This window comes from Myotis brandtii, unplaced genomic scaffold, assembly GCF_000412655.1.
Source record: "Myotis brandtii unplaced genomic scaffold, ASM41265v1 scaffold123, whole genome shotgun sequence".
Lineage (NCBI taxonomy): Eukaryota > Metazoa > Chordata > Mammalia > Chiroptera > Vespertilionidae > Myotis > Myotis brandtii.
The window spans coordinates 1,854,522-1,863,479 of NW_005354291.1; positions in this window are offsets into that span (position 1 = coordinate 1,854,522).

An 8,958-nucleotide genomic window follows, 5' to 3' on the forward strand; every position below is an offset into this window, starting at 1 on the left:
GGCCGCCATCTTGGCTGACAGTTAATTTGCATAAGGATATGCTGATTAGCCAATGGGAAGGGTAGCGGTCGTACGCTAATTACCATGTTTCTCTTTTATTAGTGTAGATTCTTGAAAATACTCGCCACTCACTGATTCACTCCCTATCTCCCATTCACTCCTCAACTCTGCATTCTTATTTCTGCTTCTACGCTATTATAGCTGCTGCTGTTTAGTTTAAAAGTGGTTCCTTAATTGTAAAACCCAATGGCCACATTTTTAGCCTATGCCAGGGTCATCTAGACTCTCATGCCGGACTCTATACTGTTGGTTTCTCTATACTGTGAAGATGTATTGCCCCTTTTAAATCTGACCTCTATGATATTACTCTTTGAGGTCACATTTCAATGGCTAGACCTCTATTTCAGGCCCCCATCGGCTCTCCCTTAGACAACCTTAGCAAACTTCTAACTGGTTTGACCCCTCTGGATCATTGTCCTCTTTAAATTTCTCCAATAGAATGATCTACACTAAAACCCAATATTACTGCCCTGTTTACTAAGATTTAGTAATTACTATTACCTATAGGATAACTTTATAACTCTTTTACAGCTATAATGAACATGTCAGATGGCTGTCTTACCCACCATTTCATTCTGAGGAGAATTACCCAAGACCACTGTTTTATGACCTGGATTATATTCCAGGAAGAACAAAACACATTATAACACAGAGTGCTAATATGGAATGTTGGGTGAAATAGTTCGGTATTTCACAGGGTGCCTAAGGGAGATGGGTAAGAGATGAGGAAGAAAGCGGAATAGAGGACAATGAGAAACACATTCTATTTCTCATTGCCCTCTACTATATTAGAGAATTTATATTTTATTAAATAAAATATATTGATTAATTTTAAGCCAATTAGCACTGTCACTTTTATAATGAAGAAAATCCACTCTTAAAATGGCAATTTTTCACATATGTATTAAGATATTAAGGGATTATAGGGCTGTGCCTTTTTTTACAAGCAGGAGAAATTTGAACATACTTACACTAAACACGAAGAGGCTGAAATACAGGAGAGAGATAGAATTATTGATAGAGTCATTTTTTTAAAAATATATTTTATTGATTTTTTACAGAGAGGAAGGGAGAGAGATAGAGAGTTAGAAACATCAATGAGAGAGAAACATCGATCAGCTGCCTCCTGCACATCTCCTACTGGGGATATGCCCGCAACCAAGGTACATGCCCTTGACCGGAATCGAACCTGGGACCTTTTAGTCCACAGGCCCACGCTCTTTGATAGAGTCATTTACCAGGGAGTTGGATACCAGTTGAAGGATTATCATGAACTGAACAAGGAGCACCTCCATCCCAGGTAGGAAGAAAGGAGGGAAGAAAAGGGGGGATATCTATGATATCAGGATGGACAAGTGAAATTGAGTGAATTTTCATCAGCTTTCCTTAACTTGTAAGCTAGGAAGCCATAGTCATCTGAGAATGATGAGGGAAGTGATGGCAGACGGTACTTAAATGGGATTTTGTACTAATAGCCGAGGAAAATGGGACCTAGAGATAAATGTAGACAGACAGATGGATTATTTGGCAGTGTTAAAGATTCTGTGAGATGAGAAATCAGCAATTTAGTGACTTCAGTAGAAAACTGTTCTGCTTATAGTTCTCAGCAAATCAGAGTAGACTACTCGCAAAGTGGGAGGCAGCCGTTTAGTTGGACAGGTACAGGCCTGGAGTTTTTCAGTCAAACAGGGCATGGTGTGAAGAGTATTGACAAATACTATTCTTGAAGTCCTGAATCACAGAGTCTAAGGCTGGCTGCTTATGGAGTTAACATTCACAGATTCAGAATTATGATTGGTACACAAAGCATCAGCCCATCATGTTAATACTCTTCAGTGGTTCCTAATTGCTTTGCATGTTTAATGCAATCTATTGGTAATCAGCTTTAATGCCCTCCAACTGTTAGCTCTCTTTTATCTAACAGTTGTGGGTGTTTTGAAAGGGAGAGTCTCAGAATTGGAATGAACTATGAGGAACACCCAGTTTATGGAGGCAGCCAGCCTGCCTAACTCTGTATTCCTTCTTTTGTTCCTCTGAAAACATGCCTCATCATTCACACACTTCCTTCATTCTCTTCTATATTGTAAACTTCAGTCAATAAATATTTGAGTAATATATTCCAAGCACTGAAATGAAAGTTTAGTTGACATCATCTGAGCTGCAATATTTAGACAGCAGTTTTGGACATGGAAGGATGTGAGAATTATTCTTGGTTCTAACAAGTTGGGAACAATCAGTCCTATCTGGGGCTTATTCAGAGCTAATGGGTTATGCTGTATGACAAGGTACCAAAAATTCACAAGGAAAAGTAACTTCCTAAAACCACCAAGGGCAAACATCTCCTATTTAAAGGGAAAAGACTCATTTGCATTTTTCAATCTCTCCCTCTCTGATAATATCTCTACTGTTTAATATGAGATATTGGTGGCTATGCTGTTGGGGGTTTTAATCTATGTAAGACTTTCTTAATGTTTATTTATTTGAGTTAGACTTGAGATAGCCTCTTCTTGCCTCTTCTCCCACTAAACTACAAGTCCAGGAAGGCAATGACTGGTATAGTGTATGTGCTTAAAAATACTTGTTACATGAATGAACCATCATGCTAAGAGATATCACAGAGCCTGGTAAGGCTTTTCAGGCTCTGCAAGCCAAGACTGGTTCTGTTAAAATCCAGTAACTCCAGGGCAACCATGGCTACTGGTTGTAAGTTTCCTGATATGATTAATATGAATTTCCATAAACTCTTTGTGATGTTAACTTCAGACAGGTCAGCCATTTTCATACCCTCTGATATAATTGCCCACCTGTTCTCCATTTTCCATCTCAAATATTCTCTAGGCAAATTGCATCCGAAAAGCTCATCCGAAGAATCCAAATCATCACAAATTATTTCTTGCCTACCATTACAATCACCGTTAAAGGCTTTACCCACTTTGTTTTTCTATTTCCTTGTTCCCCAGTGAGAGGAACAGAATTGTGTGATGATGTGTTAATTATACTTATATATGCCTTAACAAATATCCAGTGCTTAGGAGATAGCTTGTTGTCCTGCATATGTTAAAAATAAGGAAACAAGCAAAACCAAGTGCAACTGAACAAACAAAAATAGCCGAGGGCTACTACATTTGGATCCTTGGAATACACATAGGCCACTGTCCTGATGCCTGTATCTAATAGCTGTAGCATAACTTTTTTTTTCTGTCAATAAATGTAAGTCAATATTTTGGATGCTTTCTAATATTCCATTTTTTCACTCAATGGGTTTTGAAAAAATTCTAGAGCCTGGGTAGATAACTTTTCTTAAGGACCTCATTTAATTCTCGTACTAAATCTATAAGGTACCTACATTTTGCAGGTGGGGGAGCAGGTTCAGAGAGGTTAAGTAACCTGATAATAACAACAAGTATTGTAAAAAAAAAAAAAAGAGTAGCATTTGAATAAATGATGATACAAATACCAGGTCTAGTAGGTATTATCATTACCACTTTGAAGAAAGACAGTTTCAGTCAGAGAGAGAAAGTATTTTGCTGGAGGCCACATAACTAGTACTAGTACGTGATGAAGACTAGTATTTCAGCCTGGACCCGATGACAGCAAAGCTTGCTCCGCCTGGCTGACTGACTTGTTTAGCTGAGGGCTGTTCTCTCGGCAGGGGACCATTCTGAAGTGTGTACAGCTTCTCTGTAACAGGGAAATTGCTGGATAAGATTGTATGCTGTCTTGTCCAATTATAAGACAATCAGTGCTGGAAACAGCTTACTGGCTACAGTGAGTGTTAACGCCTCTGTTCTTTTACCCACCTAGTTTAGTCTTGCTCTCAGGAAAGTAAAACACAATAGGCAAAAACGAGTAAAAACCCTGTAGTCGCTTAGTGCCTTTTCCTTTTTCTTTCTTTTTTCCTTAGCCAGGGCCAAAGCAATCACCTAAAACACAAGCCTGGAGGCAGTCTGCTGTCAGGCCCTGATGGTCCTCTCTTGTGTTTTCATTTGAGTTGTTGCAGTCATATCTGCAGTCAAATGGAGATAGGCTGTGAGTGATGCCGGATGGCATTTTTCAAAAAGCAGCAAGGATCACAGCTGACCTTCAGTGGGGAAAGGAAGCAGGAAAAAAAAATAAAAATGAAAACAGGTAGTTTCTTCCATGTTGCCATATATGGGTACTTTTCTAGCTTGTGTTTCATACACATTTAATTACATCAAACTAGCCTATAAAATAAAAGCTGTCCTCTCTTGGCCCCATGCTAATTATTCTTGTTAATTATTTTTTAATTACCTTCCAATCACTGCTTCTAGAACAACTGTCATAATTTCCACCTCAGAGGTTCCAGATATGACATACCTATAAACGTAGTATAAAGGATGGTGAATTATGCTAAGCAAAATAAGCCAGTCAGAGAAAGATAAATATCACATGATCTCACTCATTTGTGGAATATAATGAGCAACATAAACTGATGAACAAAAACAGATCTGGAGACAGAGAAGCATCGATCAGACCATCAAACCTCAGGGGGGGTTGGGGGGGCAGTGGGGGAATAAGGACACATATGTAATACCTTAATCAATAAAGAAAAAAATAAAGGATGGTGGCTGGCGTGTGAATGAGTTCAAAGGAAACACAGAAGAGAAATCAAATCCAACTGCAGCTCCTAACACATTAGCATGGGTGAGCCTCTCAAATTGCTTCTGTTAATTATTCATTGTAGGAACACGTACACATTAAAACCCTTAATTAGTTGAGGGTTCACATAACCTAGTTCATATCTCTGTATTTGTCAGGTGTCTGACAGCATGTTGGACAAAACGGAGCTCAAATAGCTTGAGACATTGTCTAACCTTTCTTCCAGACTTAAAATGGAGATTAGTCTGGGCACTGATCAATTATGTGGACCTTTGAGGTTCATCACATAGTAACTAGCTCTTCTGTGCTCGCGTGAAGCCATTAGCACTATGTTAGGTTCATTGGGGGGATGGAAGTCATTTGATACCTGTTCTCTATTCTCAAGTAATTTATAATATTAGTAGCAAGACAAAATATGCAAATATGACATTAAAATCTGAGAACAAAGAAATGGTAAAAATAGGAGTGCAGAGGAGATTATTAGGGCAGACTTGCCCAGAAGGAGGTTTGGGTGGGAGGATATTGCAGAGCCTGGATCAAAGTTTAGAAGGCTTTGTTGTGACAGTGAACATGGGCTATTCCATGGGCAGATGGAATTAATTGAAGGCTATGTGTAGAGAATATTAATAGGTAAGGTAAACATATATGGGGTGTTCCCCCCAAAATGTGTACACACATTTTGAATAATTATAAAGGCAGTGTTTATTAAAATACATTTCATTTTCAAAATTGAGCTCTCAGCTGTTAAAGTGTGTACACACGTTTAGAATGGGGCAAAAGGAAGTTTACAGTTCTTCCTATGGAAAATAATACATAATTAATAATAATACAAAAATCAACTCTGTTTCCCATGCAACTGTAAAACTACTTTTGCCTCAGGGTGTCCCCCAAAAGTGTATGCATACTTTTTTCTGATAGCTCAATTGATGTTTCTTTCTTTTCAGATTTAACCCATTGGAATTAATAATTATTCAAAGTGTATATACATTTTTGGGGGACATCCTGTATATACTAGTATATCATAATATCTATTTTTTCAGAATATCCTTGGTTAAATTCCATTTCAGAGACCTGAAGCCCTGCAATACTCACAATGTACAGTTAATTAGTTTTTCTTCTCTTATATGAGATTAAAAAATCAGTCCCATAAAAGTTTTTTTTTAAGTCCCCCTCCCCCCCCCCTCCCCCCTAGGATATTTTTTCCATTGATTTCTAGAGAGAGTGGAAGGGAAGGAGGAAGGGGAGAGAGGGAGAGAAGCATCCATGTAAGAGAGACACATGAATTTGTTGCCTCCTGCAAGTGCCTCTACTGGGGCTGGGGAACCTGCAACCGAGGTACGTGCCCTTGACTGGAAATTGAACCTGTGCCCCTTTGGTCCTCAGGCTGAAGCTCTAACACAGAGCCAGTCCAGCCAGGGCCCCATCAAAGCTTTAATAAAAGAGATTAATAAAGGCAGTCCCATCAACATCTGTGTGTTTGTTTCTCAGAAAGATACATTTGGGATCACTGTTACAACAAAACTAGTATGATATTCATAAAGTTTCATCATGCACTCTTTATTCAGAAATTGAGGCAACCTACATCTAATTAATATGAAAGATAAGGGACAGACTGTTGTTTAAAAATATTCCACATGGAATAACAAGTTTGATTAAATGCCACCTCTGCCTATCATTTCTAAGAGAGAGGTTATGCAGGCAATCATTTGAAAGTAGAATTCTCAGTGCTTGCTCGAGGATTAGGGGTATCTAGTTACTCTTGAATATATGAGAAAACTGATCATCTTTCAAGCACAGAGTCCAATAGAATGCTGTAAGGTCTGAATGTATTGAAAGGATGTGATCAGTGGAAGAACACTTTGACTGGTCTCCAGGTTTGTTCTTCTTCTAAAAATACAGCTTCATTTCTCTGAACAAGAATTGGAAGCCAAGCTTAGATAAGTTACTCCTGATTTTGATAAGGGCATAATACATAGCTCACACAATTACTATACTTAATTTCCACACAACACCAGGAGATGGGTGCAATTATATCAATCATTCTTGCCCCTAGAAATGAGTAAGATGGGGCCCTGGTCAGCTTTGCTTTAGACACTGTAAATCATTGATATTGAAACACACAAAAATTGTTTTCCTTTTCAAGCTAAGAGTTCTCTCTCTCTCTTTCTCTCTCTCTCTTTCTCTCTCTCTCTCTCTCTCTCTCTCTCTCTCTCTCTCAGTTTGGAATTAACTTCACTAAACAAGAATTATGGGCAATAAAAGCATTAGCTTAAATAACTGTATCAGGCTAGAGCTGTGTGTTTATGTATCACATCTTCTGCCCTGGGAAACTAGAGAAAGAATTGGTGTTTTTGCTTATATCCGACTGTCCCAAATATCCAAAATGAGTGTATAGACAGACCAAGATCCTCAAATGTAGTAGCTGCTTTTTCTTCCTTCCTACATCACCCCCTCTGATTGGATGATCAAGTTTTGGTAGGTACTTAGAGTTCCCTGTAAATCCTGAGTCTGAACGATGTACCTCTGGCACTCTAATCATCATCCAGGAGGCTTGGGTAGCTTCAACCCTGCTCTGCCACAGCAGATCCATACTTCCAATCAGACTCGAAGGGGCCAAAGGCAGGCTGAGGGAGAGCAAGGTAGCTCCCTGGCCTCTGGGTGGTGAGCGGATTCCAGGGGAGTAGGCCTGGGGGCTTGTAGGAGAGGGAGACTAACTAGGAAATAGGCCAGGTAGGGGGCATAGCTTATTCAATAATTTTCAGGTATTTAGACATATGGTATACTGGAGGCCTGGTGCATGGATTCATGCACTGGTGGGGTCCCTTGGCCTGGCCTGCACCCTCTTGCAATTTGGGACCCCCTCAGGGGATGTCGGAGAGCAGGTTTCGGCCCAATCCTCATAGGCCCAATCCTGACAGGAGGGAACCCGATCCTGTGCATTGAGCATCTGCCCCCTGGTGGTCAGTGCACATCATAGTGACTGGTTGAATGGTCGCTTAGGCTTGCCCTAATTTCTACTTTTGTCCTGTACTGTGCTATATTATGGGAGATCTGATATTGATTCTACAGATGAGCAAGTTGAGGCTAACCGGCATTAAATTAATTACCCGGTGGTTGGAAAATAATAGAGTTGGAATTTTAACACTGATGTGCTGACTGTAGAATCTCAAATTTTGGGTATGAAGAGAGCACTTTGAAAAATGGAGACTCGCTTAATAAAATGAAACTTTTTAATAGAAATTTGAGGAGAAAAGCAGGCTGAGAAAAACTTGTCCTAGGAAGATTTGTCTGGTAGTCTACAGGTTGTTCATCTCAGATGCATTAGGATTAGCCTTGGTTTACAATCTAAAGGTTTCCAGAGGATCATTCTGGAACACTTGATTCACTGAATGCTGCTAGTTTTTACACAAGTGCACAACACACAAAAAATGTTCTCAAATGAAGAAGAGTAGGAAACTCAAGGTTAAAGAAAGTGCAATAAGGTTCTTCATTGCTGTACTTCTCAGAGTCTTAGGTTTATTTACTTGGATATCTTTGGGCAGATGGCACACAGAACTTCCCCAAACTAGTTGCGGACTGACCTGATTTTGTGGAGCATGTTGTGGAGGTAGTGACTTGTAGCCCTTCTCCTGCTGACTCTTCCACTGGAGGCATTTGTGCAGAGCAGCCTGACGGCTACTCTGTCTGACCCACAGTGGCCGAAATCAATAGTTTCCAGGCCTGACTTGCATTTGGACCTTTGGCAAGAGAAGGAAAGACTGATCAGTAGCTACACAAGGTAGTTGTCAAGTTACAGTGATGGACCCGACAGCCAGGAAAACTGATTAGAACACAAATTTCAGAACATTTGCTTTTGGGGATTAAGCTTCTAAGTTTTCCACATAAAAAAATAAACTGAATGACATATCTTAACTTTTATGTTTCTGTATTGGGAAAAATTGGAGAACAAATGATAATCTAAAAAAGTTTGGACAAAGGCAAGAAAAGGAAATGAAAATTATTGAGTATCTGTGCCTGTAGGCTAGTAGTATTAGAAACAAAACATCCACAGCATGGGTGACAGAAGAAAATGATGAGATACAAAGATTTTATATTAAAAAAAAGTCTTACTGCTGCAGGATAACAGAAAAGTCTAGAACATATTATTATTGAAATGTGCTTACAAATGGAAAGGGTGATGAAGGAATATTAATGGGAGCATTATTGATGAATTTTAATATAAGAAGAATAAGTTTAGCAAGTTAGTGCTTATCTAAAAGGTTTAAAATAAAGTTAGTA